Source organism: Schistocerca cancellata, chromosome 5 (assembly GCF_023864275.1).
Source record: "Schistocerca cancellata isolate TAMUIC-IGC-003103 chromosome 5, iqSchCanc2.1, whole genome shotgun sequence".
In the NCBI taxonomy this organism is placed as follows: Eukaryota; Metazoa; Arthropoda; class Insecta; order Orthoptera; family Acrididae; genus Schistocerca; species Schistocerca cancellata.
The window spans coordinates 281,212,585-281,235,729 of NC_064630.1; the positions used below are offsets into that span (position 1 = coordinate 281,212,585).

The 23,145-nt window shown below is 45.3% G+C and overlaps 1 protein-coding gene and 1 pseudogene across 1 annotated transcript in view; both read left to right on the forward strand.

Annotated features, from left to right (window-relative positions):
* LOC126188497 (nephrin-like) overlaps positions 1-23,145 on the forward strand; it is a 758,389-nt gene that overhangs the window by 29,027 nt on the left and 706,217 nt on the right. The gene's annotated exons all lie outside the window — the stretch shown is intronic.
* LOC126189183 (5S ribosomal RNA) lies at positions 14-131 on the forward strand (annotated as a pseudogene).

Below are 23,145 nucleotides of genomic sequence, written 5' to 3' on the forward strand. Positions count from 1 at the left end.
TGATGTGAATGAAGGCAACGGCCTTGCCGCAGTGGCTACACCGGTTCCCGTGAGATCACCGAAGTTAAGCGCTGTCGGTCGTGGTCGGCACTTGGATGGGTGACCATCCTGGCCGCCATGCGCTGTTGCCAGTTTTCAGGCTGCACTCAGCCTCGTGATGCCAATTGAGGAGCTACTCGACCGAATAATAGTGGTTTCGGTCAAGACTACTATCATGACGACCGGGAGAGCGGTGTGCTAACCCCGCGCCCCTCCTATCAGCATCCTCCATGAGGATGACATGGCGGTCGGACGGTCCGGTAGGCCACTCGTGGCCTGAAGATGGAGTGAGTGAGTGATGTGAATGAAACCTTTTCCGAGAAATTTTTTTCTCTTGTTTCTCACAATCTCTTGCACGTAACAACATCAATCTGTAAAATCCTATGCACAGGAAAAACATTATGGGTGATTCTGACATATGATACATATTGGACAGCAAGGCAGTTTGAAGCAAATTGTGAAGGTAACTTGAATCTATAAAAATAGGCGGGAAGGCCAGAAGAATCTTTATTGGCTTATGGTGGTGTAAGAACATCATGAAAGCTTCATCTAAACTTTGACAAATACACATACTTTTGCCAGGCGTGGTCAGCGGAAACACGTGATTTGGCTCTTTAGCATGTATGTGTACTTTTTCTCAACACGTAATCGTACACGTTTATTGGATTTATCACTCACGTACCGAAGTTGCACAGTAATTAATTACAGCAAAGTCGCAGGAAAAAGTCGATCCTCGCACAGTGCAATCACATTCGATCAGCTCTGGGAACAAATTTGTCTGGTGAAATCCAATCCTACTGTTATTGTGTATTATTGTGGTTCAAATGGCTCTGAGCACTATGGGACTTAACTTCTAAGGTCATGAGTCCCCTAGAAATTAGAACTACTTGAACCTAACTAACCTAAGGACATCACACAGATCCATGCCCGAGGCAGGATTCGAACCTGCGACCGTAGCGGTCGCGCGGTTCCAGACTGTAGCGCCTAGAACTGCTCGGCCGCCCCAGCCGGCTGTAGTATTGTGTATGGAACAGAAAATTTTTCTGTAAAGCAACTGATTATTTGCAGATAAGCAAATAACTAATCTAGTTGCTTACTGTTTAAAATATGAAAATACGTTCTCCATAGAAAGAGCTTCCGGTGCTCGTGAATGTGAGCTACATCAGTGCTACTTACAGTTCACGGACAGTTTTGAATTCCGTTTGTGTTCTTAACTAGTGAAACATATTTAAATGTTGCAACAGTACATTACTAGGCGCGAGTATTCCACTCTGCGGAGACGAATAACCACTGTCGCAAGGCCACGGTAGCATTTCAGTCCTCCCTTCCCCTGCTTTTGCCAAATAAAATAAACGATCAACTGATACCTTCGTCTTTAATATCCTGGTGTTTTCTTCTCTGCAGTTGACAGAAATTAGCCGTAATCTTCACGAGGTTCATTTACTGATGTGAGCGCTATTGTGAAAATAAAGCTGCTCATTGAGTCAGCAGTGATTCATAGATCGTTCTCAACAATTACGTTAACTACTTGAATGGCGGTTCTAGGAAACAACATGTGTCTGCAGATTCGTTCCAAGGAATAGTGAGGTCTTTAATAAGGGCTTTCTCCTACACAGTCTGTTAAACGGATTACTCACTCCGACAGTTAAGTGCCATGAATTGAGTATTGTGGTATTAGGTGGAGCAAGAGACCATACTTCCTTCGAAGTACTTATAATGTCCATATTACAGTGTGGTATACTGTGCATCCACAAAAAGATGTTTTTAATTTTCACTATTTTTAATGTCGCGAAAAAGCGTTTAGTCGTAGTTTCTGCTTGGATAGAGACTGTCAAGCGGTGTAATATAGATAGGCGAAAGCGTCGATGAGAACAGCTGACGAATAATTCAAACATTGTATTTTTAGTAGAATTTTCAAATTGGAGCGTTTAATATTATCACTTGCACGGCGAATTTATCGTTCACCGCAGCATTCGCTTAACTAAACAACAGTTAACGCTTAAAGCACTGTCTATCAAGAAGATTGTTAATGCGGCGGGCGAGTTGCCCATAAACTGACACAAAGCCAGTTACTTTAAACGAATAAAAAAACGAATGTCAGTTTACACATACACTAAATTTTTTCATAAATATTTGTATCCAAGTCAAAACCCTGTGGTACTGTAGAGATATTAAGTTTTAATTGTACGGTAAACAATACTTTCATCAAATCGAAACACAGATTTGTGATACTCACACTCATTACTACCAATACAGAATGGAACAACCTTGCCACTTAACGCAGTAATATAATTAATATTGCTGCTAATCGACATTTGGACAGTTCATACCAATAAAAAGCTGCAATCAAGTGTATCAACCTGAGAAAGCGAAGGATTTACTTAATTTCGAGTTATATCTGACGTGGAAAGGAAATTGACGTAAGCCTTTGTCTGGCTGCGTATATCGGATGTTTTTAACGGAGGAACGATGTACGTATCCGCGTAAATAATGCCATGTTGGTGATTGTTTAATGCATTGCAGAACATGTAATCTGTGCGTTGTGGACTTAATGGTCCATGTAGTATTAAACTCCATGATTTTGTAATGCCATCTACGACCATGTTAATTCGAATACTCTAGCTAAAATTCTGCTTGTCGTCCCCGTAAATCTAAACGTCTGATAAATCTGCATTGAATATTATCCATATGAATGTGCCAAGTGTCCTGTTGAATCATTCTTCGAGCTTTTCAACTCAAATCATTCCTTCCAATACAGACGTTGTTCCTTCCAAGGACATAACTTTGACGCTGGTCGGTGTTAAACGGGAGTGAATTACAGCCTATTCTACATCTACATCTACATCTACGTCTACATCTACATCCATACTCCGCAAGCCACCTGACGGTGTGTGGCGGAGGGTACCTTCAGTACCTCTATCGGTTCTCCCTTCTATTCCAGTCTCGCATTGTTCGTGGAAAGAAGGATTGTCGGTATGCCTCTGTGTGGGCTCTAATCTCTCTGATTTTATACTCATGGTCTCTTCGCGAGATATACGTAGGAGGGAGCAATATACTGCTTGACTCTTCGGTGAAGGTATGTTCTCGAAACTTTGACAAAAGCCCATACCGAGCTACTGAGCGTCTCTCCTGCAGAGTCTTCCACTGGAGTTTATCTATCATCTCCGTAACGCTTTCGCGATTACTAAATGATCCTGTAACGAAGCGCGCTGCTCTCCGTTGGATCTTCTCTATGTCTTGTATCAACCCTATCTGGTACGGATCCCACACTGCTGAGCAGTATTCAAGCAGTGGGCGAACAAGCGTACTGTAACCTACTTCCTTTGTTTTCGGATTGCATTTCCTTAGGATTCTTCCAATGAATCTCAGTCTGGCATCTGCTTTACCGACAATCAACATTATATGATCATTCCATTTTAAATCACTCCTAATGCGTACTCCCAGATAATTTATGGTATTAACTGCTTCCAGTTGCTGACCTGCTATTTTGTAGCTAAATGATAAAGGATCTATCTTTCTGTGTATTCGCAGCACATTACACTTGTCTACATTGAGATTCAATTGCCATTCCCTGCACCATGCGTCAATTCGCTGCAGATCCTCCTGCATTTCAGTACAATTTTCCATTGTTACAACCTCTCGATACACCACAGCATCATCTGCAAAAAGCCTCAGTGAACTTCCGATGTCATCCACCAGGTCATTTATGTATATTGTGAATAGCAACGGTCCTATGACACTCCTCTGCGGCACACCTGAAATCACTCTTACTTCGGAAGACTTCTCTCCATTGACAATAACATGCTGCGTCCTGTTATCTAGGAACTCTTCAATCCAATCACACAATTGGTCTGATAGTCCATATGCTCTTACTTTGTTTATTAAACGACTGTGGGGAACTGTATCGAACGCCTTGCGGAAGTCAAGAAACACGGCATCTACCTGTGAACCCGTGTCTATGGCCCTCTGAGTCTCGTGGACGAATAGCGCGAGCTGGGTTTCACATGACCGTCTTTTTCTAAACCCATGCTGATTCCTACAGATTAGATTTCTCGTCTCCAGAAAAGTCATTATACTCGAACACAATACGTGTTCCAAAATTCTACAACTGATCGACGTTAGAGATATAGGTCTATAGTTCTGCACATCTGTTCGACGTCCCTTCCTGAAAACGGGGATGACCTGTGCCCTTTTCCAATCTTTTGGAACGCTACGCTCTTCTAGAGACCTACGGTACAACGCTGCAAGAAGGGGGGCAAGTTCCTTCGCGTGCTCTGTGTCAAATTGAACTGGTATCCCATCAAGTCCAGAGGCCTTTCCTCTTTTGAGCGATTTTAATTGTTTCTCTATCCCTCTGTCGTCTATTTCGATATCTACCATTTTGTCATTTGTGCGACAATCTAGAGAAGGAACTACAGTGCAATCTTCCTCTGTGAAACAACTTTGGAAAAAGACATTTAGTATTTCGGCCTTTAGTCTGTCATCCTCTGTTTCAGTACCATTTTGGTCACAGAGTGTCTGGACATTTTGTTTTGCTCCACCTACCGCTTTGACATAAGACCAAAATATCTTAGGATTTTCTGCCAAGTCAGTACATAGAACTTTACTTTCGAATTCATTGAACGCCTCTCGCATAGCCCTCCTCACACTACATTTCGCTTCGCGTAATTTTTGTTTGTCTGCAAGGCTTTGGCTATGTTTATGTTTGCTGTGAAGTTCCCTTTGCTTCCGCAGCAGTTTTCTAACTCGGTTGTTGTACCACGGTGGCTCTTTTCCATCTCTTACGATCTTGCTTGGCACATACTCATCTAACGCATAATGTACGACTATCCATTTACTCCAAATTACTTCCAAGAAATAACATGGCAGTATATGGTCCTAACATTGCTGACATTGCCAACAGAAGAGCGAGCTCTGAATTTAAAAATACAATATTTTTATTTCAGAAGTTCTGTTGTCTCAGATCGCAATAAATACATGTATAAACGACTAGTTTCAGCGGTTTAAATTGTCTTCAACTCATCTACATACATCAACCATTGTGCCATTACATGTAGTGCACTGTTGCCTAGTCATAAACCATATTTGGGAGTCACTCGTTGAAGAAGACGCTCCAGCGTAGCGTCATACATAATAAAGCCATAGTTGTGGTAAACAAAGCTTTCAGCATGTATTGCTTGCTGTGTTTGTACTGACAGACGGTGACACACTGAAGTGTCTGGAAGGTAGGACACGACGTACTGTCAGAAGTACAGCTTTGAGGACAGGTCGTGAGTCGTGCTTGGTAGTTCAGTCGGTAGAGCACTCGTCGGCGAAAGGCAAAGGTCATGGATTCGAGTGTCTGTCCAGCATACAGTTTTAATCTGGCAGGAAGTTTCAAAACATATTTTACTTTCCGAAACACCAAAGCGCTGCCGCTTTAGACAGAAGTCCACCTTAATTGCAGAATAGAGTATCGCAAAACCAAGACAATGTCTTTAAGAGGCAATAGGACCAGTAATTTTCTTCATAACGTTTGAGCTTGTTAAAACGCTAAGGGTAGAAGCTATTAACTTTCCCTTTAGTGCCTCACGACAGCTGGCTGCTCGCAACATGATTTTCACACTGTGTAAACACTCTGAGCATATTGAAAAAAAAAATGGTTCAAATGGCTCTGAGCACTATGGGACTCAACATCTTAGGTCATAAGTCCCCTAGATCTTAGAACTACTTAAACCTATCTAACCTAAGGACATCACACACACCCATGCCCGAGGCAGAATTCGAACCTGCGACCGTAGCAGTCCCGCGGTTCCGGACTGCAGCGCCAGAACCGCTAGACCACCGCGGCCGGCTGAGCATATTGAAAGTTGTCTAAAATGTTACACATTAACATACAGAGTCATCTTATTTAACAAGACCTCATCTTCTAAACGAAAGAAATTAAAAACATTATTTGCATTTTAACTTACGCATTGAAACTAAAACATTACGTTGACGACAGTTACAAGCTGCGGGCTCATATGGTAGCCAGTACGGGCGCCCAGGTACAGCTAGATGGGTCGTTCCTTCCTTCGTCGCCCAAAGGGGGTCAAATCGATGGAGATAACACAACAGCAAAGGGAGTTTTGCTTTCAAATGTTGCAATTTAGATACAACTGGGTGGTGTGTTTTTCGTCGAGAGTACGGTCCCGTTGGTGGATCGAGATCAGCCATAAGGGATCTCTTCTTGCACCAAAGTCGCCTGAACTCACGATGTGTGCTGTAGTCCTCCGTCTGAAGAATGGTTCAAATGGCTCTGAGCACTATGGGACATAACTGCTGTGGTCATCAGTCCCCTAGAACTTAGAACTACTTAAACCTAACTAACCTAAGGACATCACAAACATCCATGCCTAAGGCAAGATTCGAACCTGCGACCGTAGCGGTCGCGTGGTTCCAGACTGTAGCGCTTCGAACCGCACGGCCAGACGGGCCGGCGAAGAATGGTTTGATGCAGTTTTCCACCATACTGTCTCCTGAGCAAGCATATTGGTCTCTGCATAATTGCTGCGATCTACTTTCATTTGAAGCTGACTACTGTAGCCAGGCCTAAGCCATAGTCTCCTACAAATTTTGCCATCCCACACTTCCTTCCTTCACCGAACTGACGATTCTTTTCTGTCTCAGAATGTATCCAATCAACTGGTGTGTTGTGCACGAATTTATTTTTTCTCAGTTCGATTCCGTACCTACTCATTAGGTATCTTAGGCAGATCTCAAGTGGTCAATGTAGTTTCTTTTATTGTGATGTATATGTAATATTCCACCTATATCCTTTCCCTTCAAACAATTCTGAATGAACTATGACCGCACATAGCAAGAGGAGTGCAGACAGACATACTGGATTTACTGTGTCGCCTCTGCTGTCTGGATGTTTGTCGTCCGACCGGTGGAGGGCACATCGGACATATACATATCAAAACTGCGATCTTAAAAATCATCGTAAAATGCGCGCTAAGGCTTAATCTGAATATACACACCTGGCAAAAACATTGAAGCACTCAGACGGGAAGGGGAAAATGAAATGGAACTTCACGATTTGAGAGTCTGCCTGATGTTGTTCCAGCGATTACAATATCGAGTCAAATTTACAAACTACTTGGCAGAATGAGTTCATTCATCAACATGACACTGCTGCACCCACTCTGATCTGATTGCACGCAATGTTTCGGTTGATGCGGATGTCACAGAGCCTTTCAATAATCTCCTGAGGCATGTTAGCCGACAGCTGTTAGAGCTGCTACTCGATATTTTGGATACTGGCTCTATGACGGAGCTGGTCCAATAGAAGTCTTATCTGGAACAGATCTGGGGGTCTTTATGGCCACGGGAGTACATTAACATCACGAAGACAGTACACACACGTGCCATGTGTAGTCGAGCATTGTGCTGTTCAAATATTGTACCATGCAAACATTGAACCACGTTACACTCGCATGAGAGGTAACACACGATGACGCAGAATTTCCGTGTCGTGCCGTTGTGCTGTCGTAGTTCTCTCAATCAGTAACAGCTACGACCTCAAATATTACACGATGGTTCCCCACAGTATGATGGCTGTGCTCATCTATATCTACGTCATGGATACTCCGCAAATCACACCTAAGTGCCTGGCAGAGGGTTCATCGAACAACCTTCACGATCTCTATTATTTGCATCTCGAAAAGTGCGAAGAAAAAACGTTCTATCTTTTCGTGCGAGCTCTGATTTCCTTAATTTGATGATCGTTTCTTCCTATGTAGGCCTGCGTCAACAAAATAATTTCGCTTTCCGACAAGAAAGTTGGTGATTTAAATTTCATGAGAAAATTCTGCAGCAACGAGAAATGCCTTTCTTTTAATGATGGCCACTCCATGTCGCGTATCATGTCAGTGACAGTCTCTCCCCTGTTTCTCGATAATTCAAAACGTGCTGTTCTTTTGAAACTTTCTCGATGTACTCCGTTAATCATGTCTGGTAAGGATCCCACTCCGTGCAGCAGCAGACAGTCTCTTTAGTAGATTTGTTACATTTTCTAAGTGTTCCCCAATGAAACGCAATCTTTGGTTTACCCTCCCCACAACGTTTCCTGTGTGTTCTTCCCAACTTTAACACTACGAGAATGGGACTTCTCGCCAGATCGCTGCCATACTCATCATCCGGGTTAGAGCAGAACCGTGATTTAGTGATGAAAGTAATGCGACGCCTTTCATCAGCAGTCCATCCTTCCTGGTCAAAGCATTACTCCAAACGCATCCGTCTATGCCTTAACGGCAGCCTACGCACAGAACGGTAATTCCATAGTCTGTTTGCTATCTGTATCCTAAGAATGGTACTGATTCTCAGATGGCAGGCGCGGCTGTGGAGTGGTTACGGTGATCTTATTGCAGAGTATGGTGATCCAAAGTGACGGCAGTCAGATATGGTCGACCCGAACTTTGACGACCGTATCAGTCCTCATGTTGCTATGCAGTTAATTGGGCCACTGTCACATCCGAATGTCCCCCCACCCTCTTCCCTCCTCTCAAATCTGGACATTGCGTAAAACTTCCTGGCAGATTAAAACTGTGTGCCCGACCGAGACTCGAACTCGGGACCTTTGCCTTTCGCGGGCAAGTGCTCTACCAACTGAGCTACCGAAGCACGACTCACGCCCGGTACTCACAGCTTCACTTCTGCCAGTACCTCGTCTCCTACCTTCCAAACTTTACAGAAGCTCTCCTGCGAACCTTGCAGAACTAGCACTCCTGAAAGAAAGGATATTGCGGAGACATGGCTTAGCCACAGCCTGGGGGTTGTTTCCAGAATGAGATTTTCACTCTGCAGCGGAGTGTGCGCTGATATGAAACTTCCTGGCAGATTAAAACTGTGTGCCCGACCGAGACTCGAACTCGGGACCTTTGCCTTTCGCGGGCAAGTGCTCTACCAACTGAGCTACCGAAGCACGACTCACGCCCGGTACTCACAGCTTCACTTCTGCCAGTACCTCGTCTCCTACCTTCCAAACTTTACAGAAGCTCTCCTGCGAACCTTGCAGAACTAGCACTCCTGAAAGAAAGGATATTGCGGAGACATGGCTTAGCCACAGCCTGGGGGTTGTTTCCAGAATGAGATTTTCACTCTGCAGCGGAGAGTGCGCTGATATGAAGGCAAAGGTCCCGAGTTCGAGTCTCGGTCGGGCACACAGTTTTAATCTGCCAGGAAGTTTCATATCAGCGCACACTCCGCTGCAGAGTGAAAATCTCATTCTGGACATTGCGTAGTTTGACCAGCCGACCAAGTGGACAGCCGCAATGAGGCTCCTTTCAAACTCTGTCAGGTGCTGATAACGCTGTCTCACACGCGTTTGCGACATACCCGTCTCCTTCACAGTAATTACTCAGCGATGCTGGTAGTGGCTTTTACATACCCTAACAGGCCTGCCGGCCGTGGTGGCCGAGCGGTTCTAGGCGCTTCAGTCCGGAACCGCGCTACTGCTACGGTCGCACGTTCGAATCCTGGCTCGGGCATGGATGTGTGTGATGTCCTTAGGTTAGTTAGGTTTAAGTAGCTCTACGTTATAGGGAACTGATGACATCAGATGTTAAGTCCCATAGTGTTCAGAGCCATTTGAACCATTTTGAACCTAACACTAAAGTACTTAGGTGGGCCGTTCCACGTGGCACAGAGAATTGCAGCTCTAATCATTTGCATAACAGCAGGTGGTGTGTAGGAAAACGAAGTTACATTTACATCCACCCACGTCTTTTGAGTGTTCCATTTTTTTCCGTCATAGATAAAGAACTCTGTAGTCCTGTGCCTAAGTTCAAATTCACCACAAGTTTCTGCATTTATTCATGTAAAAGACAAAGCGTCATGAAATTGGTTGAATCTTTTTGAAACCCTTGCACATTGATGTGAGTACGATATTATACATCGCAAATTCTTACCTAATTTTCGATGCATATTTACTGCATTCCCAGCCGGCCGAAGTGGCCGAGCGGTTAAAGGCGCTACAGTCTGGAACCGCACGACCGCTACGGTCGCAGGTTCGAATCCTGCCTCGGGCATGGATGTGTGTGATGTCCTTAGGTTAGTTAGGTTTAAGTAGTTCTAAGTTCTAGGGGACTTATGACCACAGCAGTTGAGTCCCATAGTGCTCAGAGCCATTTGAACCATTTACTGCATTCCCAGTTTAAGTATTTCATGCTGCAGATATGAAGATAATGATGAAAGATGTTACGAATCCATACATACTATGAAAGTATATGTTCCACATCTCCTCCTAAAAGACTGGACTGATTTTAACCGAAAATGGCACATGTAGCCCTTACTGACTGCTAGCAATTTCTGTGGCGTAATAACCACCTACCTATCATAGTTCAGGAGATATGACATCATAAAAAATGAGATGCATGAAAAAGTATCGCATCTTGCATGACGTAGAAATTTACTACTTCTGTGCTTCTAATATCATTCGCTGTAAAATTCGCAGACAGTATTCGCAAATATCGCTAAATGTACGAGTACTTACAAAATTATACCATAGTACCAGAGATGGTTCAAGAGATACTACGTCATAAACACTGAAGTGCGTGAAAAACAGCCGCCTTGTGCATGACTTTTAATTTATTACCTCTTTGCAGACAGTATTCATATATGCCGCTGAATGTACCTACAAAACTATATTATTTTATGACACTTAAATCAGGAGATACGACCTCATATACACTGGTAGGCGCGAAAAAAGAACCTCATCATGCAGGAAGTTTTAATACATCCATTCTTTACTACTTAGACAGTCCTAGCGTCCAGTCAGCTTAAGGAATTCAACGACATCTGACAGCGCTTTTGACAGCTTTCAACTGCGAAGCGCTTACGGCTGTAGGCGAAACAGTAACCGTCTATAGAGCTGTGAAGAGGCGTTGACATAGAGGCGTTTACAAAATCGCATTCTAGACCGGCGAAGCAGCTGCGCCCAACGTACTAGAAACATTGTTTATAATCATATTATGAGTTAAGTAAACATTACAGAGAATTTGTATTTTGCATAGTATGTTTCTTAATCTGGATACTGTGTTTGTAGTGTAGTGCCGAAAAAAATTCATTTCCCGTTTTCGTGAAGACACCTTTGAAGCTATGAAAGAGTCTACACTACGCGATTTCTTTGTACAACTCTTCCATAACTTCAAGGGTATTTTCAATGAATTTTTTCCAGTATTACACTACAAATGCAGTCCATGTTCCCTTTCGTTTTAGTAGAAAAACAACCCGGAAACGCCGGGATTTTCAGCTAGTATGGAGTAAACAGATTTAGTCAGTCAAGCATATCACTGAGTGTAACCATTTGCTATTCTGTGTAAGACACCTACTTGTCACAGCTCCTGGTCTCGCGGTATCAATTTTCTGCAAGACTGAGTCCAGAATCAGTCCAGTCACATTTCATTATCCAACTTCCTCAGACAGGATCGTAACGCAGATGGCCTTTTCGCAACGCAGAGCCTTGTGGAAGTGACAGCGCTGGGACAAGAAAGTGGGAAATGAATTATTGAGACGCTGGCCGCCGTTATGAGGAGACGGAACCGCGCCACGCCGTGCCACGTCTCGTGACGTCACGTCCCATTGGGCGCGAGCGATATCGCGTGGGCGCAGCCTCCCCTTTCTTCCTCCGTGGCAGGCGGGCGACGCGTCCACCCTGCTCGGGACCAGCACCAGCCAGTTATCTGTCGGGCAGGCGGGGCAGCAGGAGGCAGGCCGACTGAGACGGCACTCACTCCGGCAGAGTTTGCGCCACTCGCGCTCTGGTTGACGGGTCGTAGTTTCTCGGAGGCCGGCCGAGCAGCAGAGAAGTAAGTGCCTCGCGCTTCTCGGTGAAGCTTTAAGCGGCTGCCAGCACGGCTCTGAACTTCAAGTAAGACGTAAATGTAATTCTGTGTCACCGAGAGTTGGGTGTGGCGGGCACAGACAGCATTATGCAAATCGTAGTCGAAGTCACTCCCACGCTCAGTTGTGAGCGACGGGGCAAGGTGCAAAACCTGCACTATACTCTCCGTTGGGTCTTCAGATCAGTAAAGACTTCAGTACCTATGGATGGGTGCAAAGACTGCTTACGCAGGACAGCGTTATGTGTAATATTATTAAGTGAAGTCGGTTGCTGTCACGCAGTGCACAGGTTTCGAATGACACCAACGGGTCGTCGATCGTCCACCATCCAGCAGAAGTAATACCACATGTCTTCATGATACTTTCTTTTTCCTGAACTTTTTCCTCTATCCCCAAGGAGTAGTCATGTTAATTATTGGATTTGGATCTGTGAAACTAACTCTTTAATTATTTTGTTACTAAACACTGACATACAGATTTTTTCCTGACAAAGGCCACTTAAAATTAACCTATTCATTTATTACACACAATATACAAGCCCAATGCAATCTGACTGCCATACATTGAAAACATGACTTCCAATAATTAAGACAAAAGTATGGCCCTGAATTGCAAAAAATCTTAAAAGTAATACAAATCAAAAAATATGAACTTATAGAAATTTGAAACTACCTCCAACTCTGTTAATTGCCTAAACTCATTTCAGTCACGAATCCCAACAGTGAAAATCCCATTCTTTTTCGTAAGTCACTTACCTCACAAAAAGCCTTCATAGCACGAACTACAGCAATTACAGTAAGTAGAAACAACAGCCAGCTAAACAAAAAGATTCTAACTACTATAGACTCTAATTATTAGGAGGCATATGGTTAGGAAAAGAAAGATTTTGTTGTAGAGAAAGCAACGTATTTAGAAAATTTTACCTTATTCATTTGACATCCAGTAGCAAAAATTATATAGTTGTCAATAATTCCACTATCCAAATATTATCAACTATACATCCATCATCATACCTTTCCTTGCATATTTTCTTATAACAAATTTCATCTTACTTTACACTGCGTGTCCTACCAACACAGTCTCTCCACAAAGAAGAACATGTCTAGCCACTCGCTAACTGCTAGTCCGTCCGGCCACAGAATATCTTGCCGAGGGCGCAGAGCGCTGTCGGCGATATTAACACAGTCTATAGCGCTGCCAACATACAAACAGGCTACTTACAACTGTTAGTGGTAGTGGGTGGTCGAATGATCTTTCCTACTCTGGGGCGGAAAAATACACTCCTGGAAATTGAAATAAGAACACCGTGAATTCATTGTCCCAGGAAGGGGAAACTTTATTGACACATTTCTGGGGTCAGATACAACACATGATCACACTGACAGAACCACAGGCACATAGACACAGGCAACTGAGCATGCACAATGTCGGCACTAGTACAGTGTATATCCACCTTTCGCAGCAATGCAGGCTCCTATTCTCCCATGGAGACGATCGTAGAGATGCTGGATGTAGTCCTGTGGAACGGCTTGCCATGCCATTTCCACCTGGCGCCTCAGTTGGACCAGCGTTCGTGCTGGACGTGCAGACCGCGTGAGACGACGCTTCATCCAGTCCCAAACATGCTCAATGGGGGACAGATCCGGAGATCTTGCTGGCCAGGGTAGTTGACTTACACCTTCTAGAGCACGTTGGGTGGCACGGGATACATGCGGACGTGCATTGTCCTGTTGGAACAGCAAGTTCCCTTGCCGGTCTAGGAATGGTAGAACGATGGGTTCGATGACGGTTTGGATGTATCGTGCACTATTCAGTGTCCCCTCGACGATCACCAGTGGTGTACGGCCAGTGTAGGAGATCGCTCCCCACACCATTATGCCGGGTGTTGGCCCTGTGTGCCTCGGTCGTATGCAGTCCTGATTGTGGCGCTCACCTCCACGGCGCCAAACACGCATACGACCATCATTTGCACCAAGGCAGAAGCGACTCTCATCGCCGAAGACGACACGTCTCCATTCGTCCCTCCATTCACGCCTGTCGCGACACCACTGGAGGCGGGCTGCACGATGTTGGGGCGTGAGCGGAAGACGGCCTAACGGTGTGCGGGACCGTAGCCCAGCTTCATGGAGACGGTTGCGAATGGTCCTCGCCGATACCCCAGGAGCAACAGTGTCCCTAATTTGCTGGGAAGTGGCGGTGCGGTCCCCTACGGCACTGCGTGCATCCGTGCGTCGCTGCGGTCCGGTCCCAGGTCGACGGGCACGTGCACCTTCCGCCGACCACTGGCGACAACATCGATGTACTGTGGAGACCTCACGCCCCACGTGTTGAGCAATTCGGCGGTACGTCCACCCGGCCTCCCGCATGCCCACTATACGCCCTCGCTCAAAGTCCGTCAACTGCACATACGGTTCACGTCCACGCTGTCGCGGCATGCTACCAGTGTTAAAGACTGCGATGGAGCTCCGTATGCCACGGCAAACTGGCTGACACTGACGGCGGCGGTGCACAAATGCTGCGCAGCTAGCGCCATTCGACGGCCAACACCGCGGTTCCTGGTGTGTCCGCTGTGCCGTGCGTGTGATCATTGCTTGTACAGCCCTCTCGCAGTGTCCGGAGCAAGTATGGTGGGTCTGACACACCGGTGTCAATGTGTTTTTTTTTCCATTTCCAGGAGTGTATGTACCCCAACTTCCTGAGTCAAATGTTCAAATGTGTGTGAAACCTTATGGGACTTAACTGCTAAGGTCATCAGTCCCTAAGTTTACTCACTACTTAACCCACATTATCCTAAGGACAAACACACACCCATGCCCGAGGGAGGACTCTAACCTCCGTCGGGACCAGCCGCACAGTCCATGACTGCAGCGCCTTAGACCGCTCGGCTAATCCTATGCGGCTTCCTGAGTCGACTGGTCAAATATTGTCTTACGTGAAAGTGTGCGAGCGCTTTCTGAAAGTTTGCGAATCGTGTAAATGTCACCCGATGTGGATACCAGCCTGATATTGACGTAATCGGATCTAGGAAACCGCCTAAAAATCACATTCAGGCTTGCCGGCGCACGGGCCCTCTTTGTTGAGCCACCGGAAGGATTCGATCGGGAGCTGCCACATCTCCACGAATCCCAAAAGCGACCAGTAAACGCGCATGTCCATCCGGCTGGGTTCTTCATGATATTTTGGAAAGAGGAGAGGATGCTAACGCAGTCCCCATCGTCTATCTCGCGTGGATCAAATTTTAACGATTCTAATTTACTCTCCCACCCAGAATCGAATTGTTATATCTGGATCCAGCATCACCTGCTATCGAGCGTTGGTGATGTCGACTACGATCGCCAGTACTACTCTGTGTGTCATCAATTGGCGGAAGTGTAATCCAAAATATGCCAGTAAGATCAATCTTGATGTGGTTCACACATTTTTCTCGCAGCTTAATCTTGTGAGATAAAGAGCGAAAATACACTCCTGGAAATTGAAATAAGAACACCGTGAATTCATTGTCCCAGGAAGGGGAAACTTTATTGACACATTTCTGGGGTCAGATACATCACATGATCACACTGACAGAACCACAGGCACATAGACACAGGCAACTGAGCATGCACAATGTCGGCACTAGTACAGTGTATATCCACCTTTCGCAGCAATGCAGGCTGCTATTCTCCCATGGAGACGATCGTAGAGATGCTGGATGTAGTCCTGTGGAACGGCTTGCCATGCCATTTCCACCTGGCGCCTCAGTTGGACCAGCGTTCGTGCTGGACGTGCAGACCGCGTGAGACGACGCTTCATCCAGTCCCAAACATGCTCAATGGGGGACAGATCCGGAGATCTTGCTGGCCAGGGTAGTTGACTTACACCTTCTAGAGCACGTTGGGTGGCACGGGATACATGCGGACGTGCATTGTCCTGTTGGAACAGCAAGTTCCCTTGCCGGTCTAGCAATGGTAGAACGATGGGTTCGATGACGGTTTGGATGTACCGTGCACTATTCAGTGTCCCCTCGACGATCACCAGTGGTGTACGGCCAGTGTAGGAGATCGCTCCCCACACCATGATGCCGAGTGTTGGCCCTGTGTGCCTCGGTCGTATGCAGTCCTGATTGTGGCGCTCACCTGCACGGCGCCAAACACGCATACGACCATCATTGGCACCAAGGCAGAAGCGACTCTCATCGCTGAAGACGACACGTCTCCATTCGTCCCTCCATTCACGCCTGTCGCGACACCACTGGAGGCGGGCTGCACGATGTTGGGGCGTGAGCGGAAGACGGCCTAACGGTGTGCGGGACCGTAGCCCAGCTTCATGGAGACGGTTGCGAATGGTCCTCGCCGATACCCCAGGAGCAACAGTGTCCCTAATTTGCTGGGAAGTGGCGGTGCGGTCCCCTACGGCACTGCCTAGGATCCTACGGTCTTGGCGTGCATCCGTGCGTCGCTGCGGTCCGGTCTCAGGTCGACGGGCACGTGCACCTTCCGCCGACCACTGGCGACAACATCGATGTACTGTGGAGACCTCACGCCCCACGTGTTGAGCAATTCGGCGGTACGTCCACCCGGCCTCCCGCATGCCCACTATACGCCCTCGCTCAAAGTCCGTCAACTGCACATACGGTTCACGTCCACGCTGTCGCGGCATGCTACCAGTGTTAAAGACTGCGATGGAGCTCCGTATGCCACGGCAAACTGGCTGACACTGACGGCGGCGGTGCACAAATGCTGCGCAGCTAGCGCCATTCGACGGCCAACACCACGGTTCCTGGTGTGTCCGCTGTGCCGTGCGTGTGATCATTGCTTGTTCAGCCCTCTTGCAGTGTCCGGAGCAAGTATGGTGGGTCTGACACACCGGTGTCAATGTGTTCGTTTTTCCATTTCCAAGAGTGTGTGTATTCCACTGTTCCGCAACAAGGCATTCACCATCTTTTGTACAATAATATTTTTACAGCTTGGTAGTGGATACTGATTGAAGAAACCAATGAATGGTGGACATCAGCACACAATCTAGAGTGAGCTCACGTCGGTCTTGGCGTATACCACGGGTGGCCAACCGGGAACAGGGTCCAGGGCGTGACTGCCTTCAGTCCTGCCCACAGAAGAAATTCGTGTGAGAGAGACGGAGGTGCTCGCATTGTCCTCCACCCGAGAAGCATTTCTGGATGTTCCCGCCAACGTTTCTTGTATTAACATTCGGTAAATACTCGTAATTCTTGACCGTTGCAGAATTTTTAGAACGCTAGAACTGTTGAGACTGAAGATAATCGTAGAATGGAAATCAGTAACGGACCAAGCGCCAATAAACTAATTCCGAGTTATTCAGTCTTTTTTGTTCCGACAAAAGTATTTTAATAAAAAAACCACAACAATATTTTTTATTTATTGTTTGTAGTAAGAGGCACTGAACAAATACTGACGGTTTTTAAGTTATCTTATTTTTATCAATGAAAATAAATATTTCATTCAGAAAAACGCAGAAGATGCTAAAACGCGATGCAGGATCGGAAAAAAACTAGGTACGCATTTATCATTTTTTTTAATAAGAAACATTTTACTGATTCATTTTGCAGATTCTCTATCCTGTGATTAAATTATTTTTAATACTGGTACGCCTTTTAATTGTATAGCACACAGAGCAAGTTTAGTTCATTAAATATTATAAAAATATTCTATCAGATAATTTCAGACACGGCAGCATCTGTTGCAGATTCTTTTTTTTTTTTTGAGCTAACAAGTTGTTCTTAAATTGTTTTGACGTTTACGTCATTGGAAATCCTCTTCTAGATAATCTTGTAGGTGCTCCAGTCTTCAAGTTCGTTAAACATTTTTTTCTTTTGCTTGAACGCAAAATACATTTGGATATATTTATTATCATTGTGTTACTATGAATATCAGCTTCCTTTTTTTTAAAAAAAAAAGTCCTTAAGCTGGAGCGTAGTAACCACAAATGAATTGTTACATTTCGTATTCTTCATATGTTTTACAGGATCCTTAGATACTTGACACTCTGACATTCTTCCAGCCTCTTACAGCTGGCTCTGAGCACTATGGGACTTAACTGCTGAAGTCATCAGTCCCCTAGAACTTAGAACTACTTAAACCTAACTAACCTAAGGACATCACACACATCCATGCCCGAGGCAGGATTCGAACCTGCGATCGTAGCGGTCCCGCGGTTCCAGACTGTAGCGCCTAGAAACGTATGGCCACCAGCCTCTTATATTTTTCAGTCTGGGCAAAACCGCAGTAACACGCTGCAAACAATTACAGAGCTTTGTGGCAATTAGCCCGCTTTAGCCCCACCAGTTGGCCGGTACGTACCGCGCGTGCTGTTTTCGGGCATTACATCCACTACTAGAAATGATGGTAGCGCTTAGCCCGCTTTTCAGTTTGTTGGCAACGGCAGTTAGCTTGGTTTTTAGGATCTAACGCAAAAAATTTCTTTTTGGGCACTTAGCCCGTTATTGATCTCCACTCTACGGCAGTTAGCTTGGTTTTTAGGATCTAACGCAAAAAATTTCTTTTTGGGCACTTAGCCCGTTATTGATCTCCACTCTACAATTAATAATGAACTAGCTGCAACGATTTGCTTTTATCAGTGTTATTTTCCACGATAATTGGCATCCTATCTCCTGATGTTTACATTTACAACATTTACCTCTCGTCAAGGTTGTCTCTGCACTACCGCTTTGCAGAATTTTCTAACGGCAGTTTAAGGCAGATATTGTCAAATGGTGTATGTAAGCGACAATGTTCATGACCCCTAAGTAAATGTAAACATCTGAAGGTTGGATGCACATAAAATGAATGCCGTTTCAAAAAGGCGTGTCTTGAGGCATAATTTGTTGGCCTGGTGTGGCAAGATAGGATTGCCATTCACATCGGTGCGTTATGCCACAAACGTTAACATCTAATAGCGCGAGCTTAATTATGTGAATCAGGTCGGCAGGTCACCTAAGGTTGCACATGTCTGGTGTAAGCGAAACTCATTTGTATGATAATACTTAGCGGGAGCACTTCCACGTCAGACTGATGTGATGACGATACAGCCCGTGGGATAACCAATTTTATGGGATAGTACTACACCTAGACAGACAACAGACTGAAACTTGTTGGCAGATTAAAACTGTGTGCCGAACCGATACTCGAACTCGGGACCTTTGCCTTTCGCTTGCAAGTGCCCTACCAACTGAGCTGCCCAAGTTCTTGGCTAGCTCAACTGGTAGAGCACTTGCTTGCGAAAGGCAAAGGTCCCGAGTTCGAGTCTTGGTCCGGCACACAGTTTTAATCTGCCAGGAAGTTTCATATCAGCGCACACTCCGCTGTAGAGTGAAAATTTCATTCTAGACAACAGACTGTTCGCGGCAAAAATACTATGTATACGGTCCAGTCACATTAATGTGACCACCGCCTATGTTCGACATCAACGTGCAGTAATCACTCACAGACGGCAAAAAATGGCTCTGGGTACTAAGGGACTTAACATCTGAGGTCATCAGTCCCCTAGAACTTAGAACTACTTAAACCGAACTAACTGAAGGACATCACAGACACCCATGCCCGAGGCAGGATTCGAACCTGCGACCGTAGTGGTCGCGCGGTTCCAGACTGAAGAGCCTAGAACCGCTCGGCCACTCCGGCCGGCTCACAGACGGCAGGTGGCAGCACTAGCAGTGAAGAGTATATGAAACGCGGAGGGGGTTGGGGGGGGGGGTTGCGTTGTGCAAGAACCAGTGTAATTGTTGTTCTAATGCGGAAACGGCGATATTTATCTAACATTCAAGAGGGCATGATCATTGCCTTACTTTGGATCTAGGATGGACTTATTTCCGAAATGGCTAAATTTGTAAACTGCTTACTTGCCGCCGTGGTTAAAGTATACCGTGAATGGCAAAATGCTGATATAAAAGACCGGCACACAGGCAACTGCTGTGCACCGCGGGCCAAAATTGACAACGGTAAACGGCCGCTGCGAAGTAGTGTACCCTGCAACAATCGTCGGAAGGGCCCAGGCTGGATAATGGAGCGTTGTGATCCGGAGAATGTTTTCCTGATTCAGGACGGGAGAACGATCAACGCAAGTAGGCATCTATACTTGGGGACCATTCCACCCGTACAAGCAGTTTCTTTTTCCTCGGTACTACGGCGTTTACCAGCCGAACAATGCATCATGTCACACAGTTCGAAGTGTACATGTGTGATTCGAAGAGCACTAAGATGACTTTACCGTATTACCCTGGTCACCAGATTCCCCGGATTTAAATCCAATCGGGAATCTCAAGGACCACCTCGATCCGGCTAGTCGCACCATGAATCTTCAGCCGCGAAACCTAGTGGAGCTGGCCACGGCACTTCAGCCGGTACGCCTTCTCATCCCTGTCAGTACCTTCTAGTAACGCACTGATTCTCTTCCTGAATATCTCGCAGCGATCAGCACTATAAAAGGTGACAGGTGGTCTCATTAATGTGACTGGACAGTGTAAGATACCCGAAGAAGAAGTAGTTGGCCGGCGGGTGTGGCCGAGCGGTTCTAGGCGCTTCAGTCTGGAACAGAGCGACCGTAGCGGTCGCTCTGTTCTAGACTGAAGCGCCTAGAATCCTGTCTCGGGCGTGGATGTGTGTGATGTCCTTAGCTTGGTTAGGTTTAAGTAGTTCTAAGTTCTAGGGGACTGATGACCTCAGATGTTAAGTCCCATAGTGCTCAGGGCCATTTGTCCCAGTTGAAGAAGTAGTTAAAGGAAATATTTATCTCATGTGCACGTAACTGCTGTGTAATAGAGAGTAGTCTTAATGCTCATACTTCATACGATTACATGCGATATGCCCATTTTCTGGTTTCTAACCAAATTGTCTTATGAGTAAATTGCACTTAGTGGGAGACAAAATTGAGTCCAGTACGGGAATTGTACCCATTAAATTATAGCATTAAGCTTTTGTCTTAAAAAAAAGGGCAACCACATTGTTTTTCGTTAGCCCGAGCAATGATAACGGATTTGGCCAATAATTATTCCGGAATTGACGGTGTTTAGGCGGCCACATCAGTTTCACGTTGTCTCCCAGAAGCGGATACCGAGTCATTCACTGCTGGGGTGGGCTTTCTTTCAGATGGCGAGAGGAAGGCTGTACCTGGCACCAAGTCTGGCAATAAAGTGGCCGCAGAGCAGCGGTAGCAGCGGTCCAACATCCGCTGTTTATTTTTTTCCATGGCCTCTTAATCGGGCTGCTCCTTTTGCATTCGCAGCTGGACCGGCTGGATTGGTTAGCTCTGCATCCGGCCACTCATCGAGAAATACTGCAATTGCGAAGGCGCTTCCAGTCTCCTGTAACCGTACAGGAACGTGACAGAGAGAGCTTCTGGAGAAATTCTTCGTGCCTGTTGTTTCGACATAAATCACGTTAGAAACAGGAATTTCATCACTTTACAGCAGTAATATTTCAACAACTTCCTCTTCATCTAGTTTAATATTTCGTCAGCGCTCTACAGAAATTTTTAATTGCGTCCGTTCATTCTGGTGTCCAGTACACCGAAATGTATAAGAGCAAATAGGAGTGCAAGAAAATGTACACATTACATACCGTCATACGGCATCATTTATTGCGGCAACCTGATGCTAAAGTTTTCTGATTTCAAAAGTGTGTAATACGAATTATTTGCGATGTGAATTATACAACTTACTGCAGAAGCCTGTTCAAGGAACTAGGAATTCTAAGTAGCAGTTCCTAATACATTTTTCCTTGATGAAATTTATACTATATATAATGTGTCTCGTTTACAAAGCAACAGGTAGAAACTAGCAATCTACGAATAATAAATAATTTACTTCTATCAAGGAACGTGACCGTCATTTAGAGGAACACATTTTCCATTAAAGCTGTGAGGACGGGGCCTGAGTACGTGCTTTGGTGGCTCATTTGGTAGAGCACTTGCCCGCGAAAGGCAAAGGTCCCGAGTTCGAGTCTCGGTCCCGCACACAGTTTTAATCTGCCATGTAGTTTCATATCAGCGCACACTCCGCTGTAGAGTGAGAATTTCATTCCAGAAACATCTCCCTGGCTGTGGCTAAGCCATATCTCCGCTGTATCCTTTCTTCCAGGAGTGCTAGTTCTGCAGGGTTCGCAGGAGAGCTTCTGTGAAGTTAGGATGGTAGGAGACGAGGTACTGGCGGAATTAAAGCAGTGAGGAAGGGGCGTTAGTCGTGCTTGGGTAGCTCAGTTGGTAGACCACTTGCCCGCGAAAGGCAAAGGTTCCGAGTTCGACTCTCGGGGTCCGGCACACAGTTTTAATCTGCCAGAAAGTTTCACATTTTCCATACTTGCCAGGAGCCATAAGAAGTTTACCTCGTAATAAAGTACCATTTAAGAGGAGCCTAAAACACTGAGAAATTTCTTAGGAAAACCAGCCGACGCACGTACTATTAATTATACGAAAGGATAAGACTATTACTTAAAAATCTTACATAACCACATCTACATGCAGTGATGGGAAATGAGTAAGTACTGCATTCTGTTTAATGACACGTGGCTATAATACCCTAAGAAGCAAGTTATGGTCTTCGATGTATATTCACGTACATTTACATATCTGTGTCCCGTTTGGTATTAACTTTTAAACGAAAATGTATTTCAGATTTCAACTTTTTTCACGTAGAGAACTACGTAGAAGAAACACTAACATATTTCTTTTATTGCTTAAATTGCTTTTGTGTAAGGTCCACCATGTTCTAGATCTACGGAACAAAAATTAAATTTATCTGTCTTTGAAGATTTTTAAAGTTAAAAGAAACCTAGGGCGAAACATCAGTTTCGTAAGTAATCGTTAACAAAAAAATGTAGCCTCCACTTTTATCTCTACGTGAGTAATGTCTTAGTTTTACATATTAGGAGATTTGCATGAGTCAACGATAAATGAAAAACATTCTACTGGAGATTAGTACCTATGTTGATAAAATATTGTGTTTCTAAATAAAACGAAAGAAATCTGCTCAAAACTTGAAAAGTGGGGCACAAGTGCGATAATTTGGATTTATCCTAGATATTCCACGTAAAGATCCATTCCATTTATAGGTGACTTGCGTTTATCATAAACGTTTTGTATCCAAGTTGACGTACAGAGTAATGGTCTTAAAATTGTCGCACACTGCAGTTTATGTTCAACATCACAATGCTGGACGAGAGGAACCAGCAGGGTGCGCGAACCACGCAGCTAACTGAATCACTGCTGCAGAGTTCGGCCCTATTTGATGTAACTAAA